Here is a 15,589-nt window from a genome sequence, read left to right on the forward strand (position 1 = left end):
TAAAAACGGAATGACTATTCGGATATCTTTTCCCACTATCCTTTCAGCTCTAATTATGAGACCTCTCTAACTGATCTCCTTTAGGGTTGAGATTGATGGGAGTTTAAGTGATTTCAAGCCCCTATTGTAGAATTTGGGACCTTATTGCATAAGTATTGTGTATATATATGAGACGTTAGAGCAGAACCTGCCTGTGCAATATAAAGAAATGTAGTTTAAATAAGAAGTTAGAATCTAATAGGTTCTGGAGGAAGTGTACTAGTCTAGTTCTATGTTGTTTTCTCTGCATTGGTATGGCTCTAAACATAGATATGTGGCATTAAAAGACAACTAAACTACATTGTTTTCCTGGTGTTACCCCTCTGTGTAAGCAACTGCTGCAGTTGCCACAGTATTGTTACATGATCGTAAATAGGAGGAGAAATGGCCTGTGTGTTTGCATCTCAGAAGGGTCTGTGATATCATATATGGGAGCAGAAGTGTCCATGAGACAATCTTTCTATTAAGATGTGCTCTGAGTTATGAAAATATTTGAGAACCCCTGGGCTTGACCATACTACCTCCCATTTTGGTAGAGCTCTGTTGTCTTAGCCCAATTCCAGAGTGGAGATCCTTATTCTACCTACCCACAACTTCTTATGTAGTTTCAGTTGTGGAAGCTTTGCTTGTCTATAACTCTCAAAAGCTGTAGGATTTCATAGAAAATAAGATCCTTCCTATTACAGTAAAGTAGGAAAAATGGCAGAGAACTTTTCTCTGTATGTCTCATGTTACACTTCTCCCGGATTTTCTCATTTACTATGGGGATTGGTACTTTTAAGATACTAGACCTATTGTTTTCACTACATAAGAAAGAAAATGGTCTCTCTCCGTGTTATGGAAGCCATCAAACTTTCCCAGAATGGCTTACTGTACTGAATGAAAAGAACATTACCACCTATGTAAAGCAGAGCCAGAAAGGCTGTAGTCATGGTGAAAGCATGCCTTTCTTTAAGCAGTAGCAACACATGAAAGACAAAAACATATTCCACTGAAATTGACATAAATAAGTGGATTTGCCATCTGAAACATTGTTTTTAGCAAGAGAAGCTTTTAATCCCCTTAAATTCAGTTCTAATCTGTCTTGGAAGTGCTCGTCTAAAGAATATTACATTGATATAAAGGATTAAATTTATTAAAATTAAATAGCAGCCAGCATACTACTAAAGAATACCTTGTATGCAGTACTCTCCCAAGTGAATAAAACTGCTACAGGTAGGGGGGAAAAACTCTCGAACAGTTGGCACAGTATTCATTAGAAATTCACACGTTATGTTCTTGGGCTTTCTTGCTCTGTGTGCTTTCCCCAATGAAGCAAACACTTTGGAATTCATAATACCTCTTTATCCCATGTGCACAAGTGACCTCCTCTCTTTTATGCACCTAGCAAATGAACAAGCACAAAAGGGGATAGAGTAAGAAGAAAAATAAACATGCCCTCTTCTCCCCAAATGCAGAAAAGAAAAGCAATCACAGACTGTGTAAGATGCTGAGAGCTGCCGTAACCAAAGTGCCAATGCTCTTTGTTAACCATGGTTTTTAGAAGCACATATTTTAGTTTCCTGATTGGTACATTGTAGCTGGTGTTAAACTATGTCAATTATACAACTCATCAGCCAAATGTTTTTTTTTTATAAATGCACTTTCTTACAATAGCAATTGAAGGAAACAAAAGCCACTTGCAAATGATATTAAAGCGGTTCTCTTGCCTCATTGCTTGGAGGCACTGTAATTAGCACCAAAAAATCCCAGTATGGCCAAGCACCCTTGTCCTGAATATAACAAAATTACAGCTTTACCACCATATTTATAGCAATCCACTTTCAACAATCCCACGGTAACTATAATTAAATCTACTAATTTACTTGTTTCCAGTAGCATCTCTAATGTGCTAGGTGCTGTCCACCCACAGGAGCTGCAATCCATGGCCCAAAGAGTTTATAGTCTAAAGCCCCAATCCTGAAAGGTGCTTCGGAGACTTGTGGCTATCTGGAGCCCAGTAGACCTTACTGCAAAGGTCTATCCACATGGAACAGCTAGCAGGATTGGCACCTAAATCACTAGAGCCTATATTGCCTCCTTACTGAACAGCATAGTTGAAAAATGTTATAGGCATTCTGGTTTTTTTTTCTTTAATTTGTCAAAAAAGGCAGCATATACTTATGGATAAAATCCTGTTCTGACACCAGTGTAAATCCACAGTGACTCCGCTGAACTGACTCTTTGAGTTCTAGGAAGTCACACTGGAGTCTCTGTGGTGTAAATGCGAATGGTATTTGGCCCCTGTTTTGCACTCATATTTTGTCTAAAGTAATTATATTTTACATAGTTTCACTCCGTTTTGATCGAATGCACAGCAGTTGCGTCACCTCTGACTCTGATCCCAGCATTTCTCCAGCTAAACAGGGTCAGGACTGGTCAATAGTGGAAGATCTCCAAAGAAAACTATGAATCAGGCAGTGGTGGTGGTGGTAGTGATTTAAAGCTCTGAATCTGCAAAAATGTATTCTTAACTTTAAGCCTCTGCATAGATCTTTGCAGGATCAGGGCCTGAGAGAGCATTGCTCTTTCCTCTGAGTCAGGACTGAATCGGTGCTCCAGCATGATGATAAGGGGCACTGTGCTACTGGAGAGGCTTCATCGTTATGTCTTATCGAAAAGAAGTATTGCTCGTTCTGGCTCATTAAAGATGAGGCACTTTTTGTTACTAATACTAATAATAAACACTTAAATAACAGTTGTCATTCCTAGCTATCTTAGTGCTCTACAAAGAGGGTAAATGTTGTTATACCCTATTTTACAAATGAAGAAAATGAGGCACAAAGAAACTGTGTCTTGCCCAGAGTCACACAGCAATTCAGTGGCAGAACTGGAAATGGAACCTTACTTTCCTGGCTTTCAGTCCAGTGCTATGTCCACTGAACCCATGCTTCTCAAACGGTGATCTTCACAGAGCAAGCTAGTCACATACTGTTGCTGGTTCTATTTTTTTTTTTTTTAAATCTGCTGACCTGCACTAAAAGACAATTAAACTGCATTATTTTCCTAACGTTATCCTGCCATATAAGCAATTTCTGCAGTGGCCAAACATATTATTACGTAGAAATGTAGGATTGGAAGGGACCTTAAGAAATCATTGAGTCCAGCCCCCTATGCTGAGGCTGGACCAAGTACACCTAGACCAGTGTTTCTCAAACTGGGGTCGTCACTTGTGTAGGGAAAGGCCCTGGCGGGCCGGGCCGGTTTGTTTACCTGCCCCGTCTGCAGGTCCGGCCGATCGTGGCTCCCAGTGACCGCAGTTCGCTGCTCCGGGCCAATGGGAGCTGCTGGAATCGGCACGGGCCGAGGGACATACTGGCCGCCAGGGGCTTTCCCAAGTTTGAGAAACACTGACCTAGACTATCCCTGACTGATGTTTGTCTACCAGTTCCTAAAAACCTTCATTGATAAACTTTGGCAGCCTAGTCCAGAGTTGAACTACCCTTATGGTTAGAAGGTTTTTCCTAACAGAGAACCTATTTTGCTTCTTGTCCTACTTCCAGTAGACTTGGAGAACAATTTATCACAATATGTGGTAGGGATGGATGGACAAGTGATCTTTGGTGATGGCAAATGAAGGGAGGTAGGTCTGTGTGAGTATGGGAGGGGAAGTGTCCATGAGACAATGTCTCTACTAAGATGTGTTCTGTGTTATGAAAAAGTTTGAGTCTCTCTACACTGGGCCACAAGGCCTCTTTCTTTTATAAGAGGACCAGTTCAGATGTCTTAGTCCAATTCCCGCAGGGACAACCTTTTCTACCTACCTAGAATTCTCTCTGTCGTTTCAGTTGGGGACGCTTTTTTTCCCCTTCCCTTCTGTGCAACTCTAGAAACATGAAGGATTTCATAGAGAATAGGATTCTTCGTATAGATGTTTTCAGCCTGTTACAATAAAGTCATAAAAGTGTCCAACTTTTTTCCTAAGAAAGAAGGAAAATTGTAGGTGAAAGAAGCAGTTATTGTATAATGTGCAATTCCTTTTTTGTTGCCATTTTAGCACAGTCAAGTGGTACCTACTGACACTTTTATTCTGGGTAAAAGGCCAGGAAAATATTAAAGCAGGAACAAGTCATCGGGTCAATTTATTAATCAATATACAGACTTTCTCCATGGCCATAACTGATTTTCATAACCATAAGTGTGGTGAAATCCTGTCTCGATGCCAAATCATTTTTTCTCACTTATGAACATCACAGTGACTTGAGAGACAATCTGTGCCAAAAATCTCACTCTCATCTAACTATTTCTATGAATCTCTGCTTCCAAGGTACAATGGCTGCCATGTAAATACATAGAACATGTATTAGCAATGGGCACATCTCCCAAAGGTTCTGATCATGGGTGCAGCATCTAAACCACTGGGGACTCATCTCGCCAAAGTGAGCAACCATCACTCATCCCAAACAACATCCCTCCTTTCCCAGAGGATGCTCTTCCTCTAAAACACTCAAACTCTCTAAATACTTTGTCTTTGGTGGTAGGGTGAGGAGAAGGATATGGAAACTGCAAGTCCCCAATCTGGCATCTTCAAGAGATGATTCTCCACTCATTTTTTTGGCTCTTGGCAAACCAGCCAATAGGCAGGCTCAACCTACCTCCAGTTTCCAGGGAGGCATATTTGTGGAAGTAGGTCTGCCCACTCCCCTTCTCTACAGTAATAATTTAAATGGTACCCTGAGTCCTGCTGTTGACTCTTCATTGACATTTTAACACTCTGGAGCTGTACCTAGAATTTGAGAATATGGATTTTCAGATCTAATCCAGTGCAGCCTGGAATATCTTGGCCCCAGAATATCCAAGGATCAAAGGGAGAAAAGCCATCCACCTTCCTAGAAGATGCCTCCTTGGAGACTGGAGGGAATGCCACCAACAAGTTCCTCCCATAGAAGTGGGCTCTCAGCCTACCTTGGAAAATTCTGGAAGGTGAGGAGGAACAATTGAAGGCCGCATTTCCCAATTTGACAGTACAAAGTGAGTGAATGGTGGGGAACCCCGCCTACTAGAGAAGCAGGGATTCCTGTGGAGGCAGGGTGATGGTCATAGAAGAATGATGAACCTTCTTTATCGGTCAGGGAGGATTGGGGTTGGGGGAGCGCTCATTTTTCTGGTTGCATTTTGGCACTTTCTGACCAGCTGAAAACCAGAAATGAAAACCTCATATCTAAATATTAGCGGCTTAAATAAATACATAAATAAATGTTTGGGGTGTACAGGAGCAAGGGGATCTTTTATATGAACTAGTTTCTACCCCTAACAATCGTACCTGGTCAATTACTTGCGTATTTTCCCCAGTCTGTGATATTAGCTTTTACAAAAACAAAAAACTTTGCTTTCAAAAGGAGGCTATTTCCATCATTTCAAAAACAAAATAAACGATTGCAGCCAAGAGAAAAATATTATATTTTGAAAAGATATATAGTTTTGTTGAACACATTTCTGACAGCTGTAATCCCTGCTGCCCAGAAGACAAGCTGCTATTTTGGCTCCCTTCCTCAAATTTTATGTTTCTAAAGGAAGGAATTTTCTTCAATTCAAACATAAATAATAACTAGAAAAGGAAAGCCCTATTCAAATGTCCCCAGATTATGACGTACAAAAATAAATAGACAAACTAAATATGTATTCTGTGCAATTCTGAACTACCTGTACCTCCAGGGGGAAAGGCTTCATTTAATAATAATACCTCGCTCTTATACAGGGCATTTCATCGGTAGATCTCAAAGGATATTGTTCCCATTTCATTCAAGGGGAGATTAGGTACAGAGAGGCAAAGTGACTTGCATAAGGTCGTCCACCAGGCCAGTGTCAGAGCTGAGGACAGAACCCAGGAATCCTAGTACAGTACCTTATCCCCTAGGCCAGACTGCCTCGCTAATTATTTAGTAGTGATTCTTACTTGACTCCCATTAATAAAATAACTGCAAATCCTGCTTATGGATCAGGATCCATAATGAACTTGGAGATCCTGAAACTCCAGCAGTCGAGTGACAGCCCCATTGATTCAACACCCTTCAACAAACTCACTGAATTTGCAGTTTTCAGAGTAGCAGCCGTGTTAGTCTGTATCTGCAAAAAGAACAGGAGTACTTGTGGCACCTTAGAAACTAACAAATTTATTTGATCATAAGCTTTCGTAGGCTACTTCATTGGATGCATGCAGTGGAAAATACAATAGGAAGACGCACACGCACACACAGAGAACATGAAACAATGGGTGTTACCATACACACTCTAACGAGAGTGATCAGTTAAGGTGAGCTATTACCAGCAGGAGAGAGAGAAACTTTTTGTAGTGATAATCAAAATGGTCCATTTGCAGCAGTTGACAGGAAGGTGTGAGGAACAGTGTGTGGGTGGGGGGGGGTGGAATAAACATGGGGAAATATTTTTACTTTGCGTAATGACCCATCCACTCCCAGTCTTTATTTAAGCTTAATTTAATGGTGTCCATTTTGCAAATTAATTCCAATTCAGCAGTCTCTCGTTAGAGTCTGTTTTTGAAGGGTTTTTTTGTTGTAATATTGCGACGTTTAGGTCTGTAATGGAGTGACCAGGGAGATTGAAGTGTTCTCCAACTGGTTTTTGAATGTTATAATTCTTGATGTCAGATTTGTGTCCATTTATTCTTTTACGTAGAGACTGTCTGGTTTGGCCAATGTACATGGCAGAGGGCCATTGCTGGCACATGATGGCATATATCACATTGGTAGATGTGCAGGTGAATGAGTCTCTGATAGTGTGGCTGATGTGATTAGGTCCTATGATGGTGTCCCCTGAATAGATATGTGGACAGAGTTGGCAACGGGCTTTGTTGCAAGGATAGGTTCCTGGGTTAGTGTTTTTGTTGTGTGGTGTGTGGTTGCTGGTGAGTATTTGCTTCAGGTTGTTGGGCTATCTGTAAGCAAGGACTGACCTGTCTTCCAAGATCTGTGGGAGTGATGGATCGTCCTTCAGGATAGGTTGTAGATCCTTGATGATGTGCTGGAGAGGTTTTAGTTGGGGGCTGAAGGTGACAGCTAGTGGCGTTCTGTTACTTTCTTGGTTGGGTCTTTGCTGTAGTAGATGACTTCTGGGTACTTTTATGGCTCTGTCAATATGTTTGCACTGAAGCTTTACTCCACTTATGGCAAAGTTTCATTGGACTGCAAATGTGTCCCAGTGGGTTATTTCCCTTGGAATGCAGCAGTTACCACTTGACAGCTAGGTGTTAAATGCTGACTCTAAAGGAATTATCACTTTCACTTTGTCCCCTGCTCCAATAGCAGAGGAGGAGTAGGAAATACCCAATGGGCCCAACTAAAACCCTTGCTGCAGTTGCTCCCAATGGGTAGTGAAGAGGAGGCAAGTTGGTCTTGCAGCAGATGGAGGGAATGAGGTTGAGGCATTTCTAGTGGTCACCCCAAAAGTGACAGTATCCTCTGCAAGTGCATGGAGTCAAAAGGAGAAAAGGAGGAGCACCTCTCTGCTGTTATAACTCCTGATTCAGCACCCCTTGATTTCAATTAGAGTTGCATCAGAGCCATACTTCACTATACGAAGACTGATCTAAAAGAGACTTTTTTTCCTCCTCTTCTGTCTGATACACTGCATATGATCCCAAACCATGCTGAAGCATGTTAACCTATGTGGCATGTTACAATTCAATGCAGTAATACATAATCCAATGCAACAGATGTTTTTTAAAAGGTCTGACTGTCTCCATTAGATAGGTAGTACAACTGCTATTACAAAATAGGGATCACCCAAACAACTTTATAGCAATGGGCAAATCCGAATGAAATAACCAAATAGGAATGATAGATGCAAACCAGATGACAAATGCATAAGCTACCTAAAATGCAGTAGAGTGTTATGTCTGATAATTAGAAAAGTATGTGATTGTTCTGTTAATTCTACCTTGATTTTAATATTAAATATTTTTCAGTGATTTAGATCTAGCACAGAATATTGTTAAACCCCATGGTGTGTGTGTGTGTGTGTATAATATATATAAAAAATTGGCTTCAGATTTGTAAGAGACACTTGAAAAAAACATTGTCTCAGAACATACTGTCCCCTTCCACCTCCTGCTTCTGGCTTATATCAAGAGGCCATAATCCACTGTGACATCATAAATCATAATGCCTCACCAGCAGCAGAGTCAGATACCAGAGGAAAGAATCATCAAGATTGCTAACCAAACAAGCAAAAGGAGTAGGAGAGTTAGTTATTAAAGAGAGCTTATATATGTTTATCTTCAGTGCTTGCACTGTGAGCACTAGCCCTCTCTCTCCCTAAGCACGCAGACACCCACTATGCCTTCTTCCAGTATTACACAGTGGGTAGGATACTGTTGACTCATAAGTTTCTTACGATCTGTTTTCTTCAAATTCTCATTCAGCAGAAGAAACATAATTGATCGCCCCATTAATGTAATTAAATGTCTCAAGGGAGCCGGGTGGAGACTTCATCCCTGAAGCCACATCGCTTTGAGGAAAGAAAAAATAACGACAATAGCCGAAGTACATAAACAGATGTTTCTATAACAACTAAGATAATTGTTATTTATTTCTCTTACAGGCTTCAATTTCTATCCACAGGCTCCAGTTGGAGACTGGGGCCTCAGTGTACTAGGCATTATATAAACAAGCTCTCCATTTGTCAAATCAGGCTGGTTTGCTAGTTCTTACATATGAGGGAAATGTGATGGGGGAAATTTGATAACTACTAGAAAATAGAATCAGTGAGTCATTACATTATTTAATTGGGAAGAGCTAATTCCATACAGTCTAGTCCAATGCTGGATTTCATAGAACCCACAACTCAAATGGGGCCAACTGAATGGAGTTTTCTGGTGCCCAGTCTTGCCGCAGCTGCTTTCAATGGGGAATGTAGAGGAGGCTAACGACGTAGGACTTGTGCTTTAGTATCTGGAGAAAAAGCGGGTGGGGGAGGTTCTGGGTTCAGGCATAAAACCAAGACCGTGTATGACTCTGGGAGGATGTTTGGCTTCCTTGAGCCTCCGCTGACTCTGCTAAAGAAATCACATGGCATTCAGAGTTGCTTCTTTTTTCAGTTGTATTTTGCTTGGCAGAACCTCAGAATATCCTTCTGACTCTTTCTTTCATGTATATTTTTGTATCTATTTATCACCACTACTAGCATTTTGTTTAGTCTTGAAGGAAAGATTGTCTTTTCGAAGTTGGACACTTTTTTTTTTGCATCTACATCCATCAATGCCTGAGATATCCCTGACCTTAGTTAAACCTTACGTTTTCTAAATTGTACTCTTATGTTCAGCAAACCCTTAGGCGCTACATTGTTAAAAGTTTACATTGAAAAATCATTTATAATTGGTTTGTTTGAATTATGCCTTCTACAAAGCCACCACGAAGGGCAGTATTAATTAGCAATGGCTTACATAAAGTCTAGACAATAAAAAAAGTAAATCTTTTTAGCGCTTTTAAAAGCTTTTAGTATTTTTATCAGTTATAACAAATGATACTGATATAAATTACATCTAAGAAAAAATGCCCAGCATAATCTACAACAAAGCTGTCCATTTGAATAATTTATTTTTCCTTGAAATATTTTCATGGTACACACATCTTGCTCAAATAAAAATATGTTTGTTTATGAAACTGAGAGACCCAACAAAAATGTTAATTCCTTTTGCTGTAGCCACTTTGTGGGAGGATTAAATAATAAATTATAGTTAGGGCATTATGCATTAAGTTGCATTCTAAAATAGCTGTTTTAATATAAGATATGTAATGATGACAATTACAAAGCATATTTTAATATACTGGATGGCAGAGAATGTGAGAAATGTTTCCAGAGTTGTATACACAATGTCTGGGCTATATCCTCCAAACCGTTAACCAAGTGGATAGTTCTACTGAAGTCATGGGGCTACTCTTAGGAGTAAGGCTCTGAAGGATCAAGCCCCTGTTTCCTAACTTCTTATGTAAGTGGTTAACAGTAGCTTTGCAAAGTAGTTCAAAGCACAGATATATTAAAGAATCATTAATTTTATTTGTTTATATTTATATATTAAACAATGCCACTGTGGATAAGCAGAAGAGGTTTTGGCTTGTGACACTCTGCACCAGCTGATCATGTGTAAGTTCATTAACTGGCAGTGACACAGCCACAAAACAGTAACAGTGTCTGGTTAATGCTAGGCAAAATATAATGGCAGTCAAAAAAATAAAGTATTTATACTATAGCTACCTTAATTTAGAAACAGATCGCTCTGTGACCTTGGAGGAGATTGTCAATAGATCATGATGCTTATATCAGTCTAGATCAGAACTTTCTCTCTAGCTGGGATGATGGGAGTGCATGTGCTGCAGTTTACTATCCTGTCATCTGATGCTGGCAAGGTCGACTTCCTGGGTGGAAATGTGCGCCGGGTAAAAATGATTGCAAACAAAATAAGTTCTCGGGGCTGATTCTGATCTTGCTTACCCCAATGCAAATCAGGAGCAACCAAAGGTCTGCATGTTTTTGAAGATATAAGGTTATGTTAAATAAATGTACAGTAGCAAAAATTCCAGAAAACCGTAAGGCAAGCTGGAAAAAAAACTGGTCAGTTTCCTTGAAGTGCTGACATTTTTTCACAGCGGGGAAAAAGAACTAGCATACATACAGGCTTTTCCTACTTAGAGAATTGCTCAAATTGGGGAGAAAGGACAAGCAGGCACCTACCCTATTCCAGGCTGTCAGCCTGAAGACAACTACCAACCTTACGTAAAAAGAAATTGCTTACTTTCATCCCCGCTCTTTCTGACAGGAAAATGGAACAAAATAGAGGAGAATGGGGGGAAAGATAACCTTTCTTGATCCCTTTCTCTTGGTCTCTTCTTCCATCTTTTACTCTCACTTCCATAGCTTCTTCTAAATATATTTCTTTAGAGAAAACTGATCTACATATGTGAACACTTCCATGTCCTTTCACAAAATGCAGCACTCTGCAGCCATGTTGCATGTGGTACTTTGGTACCATATATTTATTGTTACCTCCATAGTATCTATGTAACACAAAGAAAATATCTCAAAGCTCCATCTAACAATGTTACCTTCATACAAGATAGTTTTTTTTTCTTCTTAAGGAACCCTATGAAAGGAGAGAAATTAAAAAAGGCTTGGGTGGGCAGGCGAGCGTGTGTGTGTGTGTGTACACACGTACAGTTAAACTCAAGCTTAGAGACATTGGCTAAAGTTCAGTATACAGTACATACCTTTATCATGTGAAGAAACTAAAGTTTAATTAAACAATAGATATCACGGCACATGGCATTTTGTGGAATTTAATGATCATGTGGGAGGAGTTGTACCGTTACCTCCAACCAATCATTCATTTCCAGGAAATGGCCCAACCAAGTTGCTGAATTTTGTAGGATGAATTTTTTTTTAAATACATGTTTAAAAGGAGCCCTTTTCCCTGTTTTTAAGCAGGAAGTATGCAGTATAATGCCAAGTTGAATAGAACAAAGTATGTGCAACAGCACGCTCATGAAGTGGGAGGAGATTTGAACAATTATTCTATTCATCTTATTATTTCCCTTTGCATCCACCACATCAGCACTGTCAAAATGCACTGTCAACCAGTGCCATTGGGCAGTTGCCAATGGGATATGATTTTTGCTTTGTATACATCTACAAAGTCTACCACTAGGAGCTCTTTAACAAAATAAATATACTCAGTAGTAAGTGTGTTTAAAAAGAATAACCAAGCAAGAAGCAGAAGTGTAAGAGACTAAGGCAGAGAAGAGAGAAAATTTAAAAACACTGACTGACAAATGTTCACACTTGTCTCCTCCAATCCACTTACTGCTAAATGCACAAGCACACCAAATGAGGCCACATTTCTCATGGTCACCTCAGAGAGGCACAAGAATACCTTTGGGTAAATATAGAACCAAATGCTGTATTGCCAACCCCACATGTTCAACAATCATGTGTCAGGCTCCAGAAAACCATGACACTCTAAAATATAAAAAATACCATATTTTTATTTGCCTTTGTGGAGGCGTTAGCCTTGAAGGTTCATGTTTGCAAGCTTTTATTTGTAACCTGAAGGCTACAAACTCAATTTTTTTTTTAAATGGTAGCGGGGTTTGTCACATAATCACATGACTCCAGGAGTCCAAACATTATGAGATTTGCAATTAAAATCATAGAACTTGACAACAGTGTGAGAGGAGACTAAATGTGATTATGAAGGCTGCAATGACAATGTTTGAAATGCACATTGGGCCTGATGCCCATTGAAGTCTACAGAGAGACTCCTTTTGACTTTAGTGGGCTCTGGAACTTGCCAGGGGTGGGGATATGTAATATAAGAGGACTACTGTCATGTTTGGGTATATTCCTTGAGTGTCTGTTCTTCTAAAGCCTGATTGCTCTGTGGATTTTCTGTGTGCCCTTCCCCTAGCTCTGAAATTTTAGATTGTTCCTTCTGGGCAGTTATCAGCTAGGCAAGAAGTCACCTTCTCTCTGAAGTTTATCACTGCAGAGTTAGCCCAGGCTGTTACTTGGGTGTTACCCTAACCCTCCTTCCCTCTGCAAATGCACCTGAGCTTGGTGATACTTTCACAGCTGGGGGTGTTGGTTAGAGCCCGGGTTGTGCTTTCACTCAGGCTGGTAAACCACCCACTTTGCAATGAGAACTCAGGCTAAATCACTCAAATATTTACTGATAGTCCTCTAATGCCTTCTTGCAATTTGTGCCCAGAAAGACAGACAAATACTCCCACAACTCAATGGGAAACAAAGCATAAAGCAGCACAGCTTCCTGTGGCACAAAGAACCATGGGATAGATCCCAGAAGTCCTAGCACCATACACAGGGGAGTACAGCACCAGTGATTTCAGAATAACTTAGGTCTGGCTTTGCAGCATGTCTGCTCAGACCTGGGCCATGCTAACCTGAGTACTGAGACCAGTGGTGCCAATCTCAGCAGTAAAGACATACCCTGAGTGGTTTCTAAATAAACATGCTCCTATTGTTACCTAACCTGTGGTCTGCTCTGTGTCTGTTTCCCTGCTGACACAACAAGCATCACCAAAAGAAATGAAACATGCCTTTTAACTAATGCTTTGGTGATAAAATCTGCAGAGTAGACAGGTCCTTAAGAACACTGGTCCTTTGCTGTCTTTTTGCCTTCCATTTATAATCATGAATGCTATGTTCTCTTATGCACATCAGTCTATATTATTTTACAAAAACCTTAAGGCCCTGTGCATATTATTACATTGCCTTTCTTCATTTCAACAGGCATAGAAAGATATAGCAAGACTCCTCCATTTCAGCCATCAGGCTTTACAAAGAGATGAGTTAGATACCTTAAAATAGAGACAGACAAATTCTAGTCTCTTACACTGGTGCTACTCTGTTCATTTCATGGGAATCAGGGTGTAATTGAGAGGAGAATTTCATTCTGGAAACAAAACACAGCCGCCATTATTGGCCCAGCAGTAGATTTCTCAAAGCTTTTAAAACATCAGAACCTGTTTTTATTGAGGGGGAACATTGGCCAGGACACGAGTGTTGTTCCCCCCCCCCCTTTTTTTTTAAATCCCTTGGGATTTTTATATTCAACTAGCCTAACACACATGTAAAAGTGAGCAGAAAAGAGCACACGCCTTTGCAACAGAACCCAGGAGACAGAGGTGGGAAAAAGTTGTTAACTAGGTTTGTGCACATGCTGGTTTGAAAACTTACCCAACAATGTCTATGTACTTTACCTATGCTGGCTCTTTATTCTGATAGTTGGGTATAGTTGTTAATAGTCATTCAGAAAGAAGACAAATAAAAGGATACAATTTTGGAAGCATTACTATCTTAATATAGCTATTTAAGTTGTAGAGTTAAAGGCTAGAAGGGACCACCCAATTATCTACTCTGACCTCCTGTGTAGCACAGGCCACCAGTGCGACACACACACTTAACCCATCAACCAAAATGAGACCAAAGAATTATATTCCTCAGGAGAATGGACAGTTATGTGCTCCAGGCAGAGCACAGAATAGGAGGGACCAACATGCACCAGTACTCGAGGCCAGCGGTGCCAACTTTCTCCGGCGCTGGTGGGTGCCCGCGCCCCCCTGCCCTGACTCCACCCCATCCCCGACCCCGACCCCACCCCCAAAGTCCCCCCCCTCAGCGCGTGGCATTCCCCCTCCTCCCCGCCCCGCGAATTAGCTGCGGCTCAAGGGCTGGGAAGGAGGAGAAGCAGGATGCGGCACGCTCGCAGCGGAGGCGGAGGTGAGTTGGGGCACCCACCAATTTTTTTCCGTGGGTGCTCCATCCCCAGAGCAGCCACGGAGTTGGCACCTATGCTTGAGGCCCCTGCGATGGCAGGGAAATGATTACATGAAATATTCCCAGATAATCTTGGTAAGTGACCCACACTGACACGCTGCAGAAAAAGGTGAAAACCCGTTAAGGTCACTGCCTGGGGGGAAATATCTTCCTAACTCCACCTATGGCGGTCAGTTAGATCCTGAACATGCGAGCAAGAACCACTAGAAGCACTTGAAAGATAGAGAATGCTGGATGCTTCCTCAGGGCTCTGCCACACCCTGCCCAATGTCCCATTTGCAGCCAGGCCATCTCTGATGTTTCAGATGAAGGAGATGTTTTTTAGAAAAGGAAAAAAAAAAACCTCCCAAAATATATGGGGCAGCAAACCCCTTTCTGGACTCTTCCATGGCTGTCTGAAACCCTGACGCATGAGCTTTAGGAACATAAGGAACAAAACCAGAAGTGAGCCCGTGCCGGTTACATTTAAGTGGCAGCTAAAAGTTAGGACCTTGCTGTGATGGGTTCGGTCACAGAGATCTTCCTGGGACTGTCACCTGATGTGCTGAAATTACCTCTGAGCTTGTTTTCCCTGCCAGCCTGGGACTCCAGAACCCTGCCTTGTTGAGCCAGACATGCTAGCCTGCTGCAACACAGACCCAGGTCTGGTCTACAGCCCCAAAGCTGCAGACTAAACTGAAAACAGCTTATCAGGTTACTTGCCTCCAGACACCCAGCTCCCAATGGGATCCAAACCCCAAATAAATCTATTTTACTCTGTATAAAGCTTATACAAGGTAAATTCATAAATTTTCTGCCCTCTATAACACTGATAGAGAGAGATGCACAGCTGTTTGCTCCCCCAGGTATTAATCATTTACTCTGGGTTTACTAATAAACAAATTGATTTTTATTAAGTATAAAAAGTAGGATTTAAGTGGTTTCAAGTAATAACAGACAGAACAAAGTAAGTCACCAAGCAAAATAAAGCAAAAACATGCAAGTCTAAGCCTAATACATTAAGAAACTGATTACAGTTAATATCTCCCCCTCAGATGTTCCAATAAGCTTCTTTCACAGACTAGACTCCTTCCTAGTCTGAGCCCAATCCTTTCCCCTGGTGCAGTCCTTGTTAGCTCCAGCAGACATCTCATGTGGTGAGCCAGGGTTTTCTCATGATTGGCAGCCTCTTTTGTCCTGCTCCACCTTCTTTTTATAGCTTTGG

At 41.0% G+C, this 15,589-nt stretch overlaps 1 long non-coding RNA gene across 1 annotated transcript in view; it reads left to right on the forward strand.

Moving 5' to 3' along the window:
* Positions 1 to 15,589, forward strand: part of LOC123349565 — an 81,139-nt gene that overhangs the window by 513 nt on the left and 65,037 nt on the right. The gene's annotated exons all lie outside the window — the stretch shown is intronic.

This window comes from Mauremys mutica, chromosome 14 (genome assembly GCF_020497125.1).
Source record: "Mauremys mutica isolate MM-2020 ecotype Southern chromosome 14, ASM2049712v1, whole genome shotgun sequence".
NCBI classification, from domain to species: Eukaryota; Metazoa; Chordata; order Testudines; family Geoemydidae; genus Mauremys; species Mauremys mutica.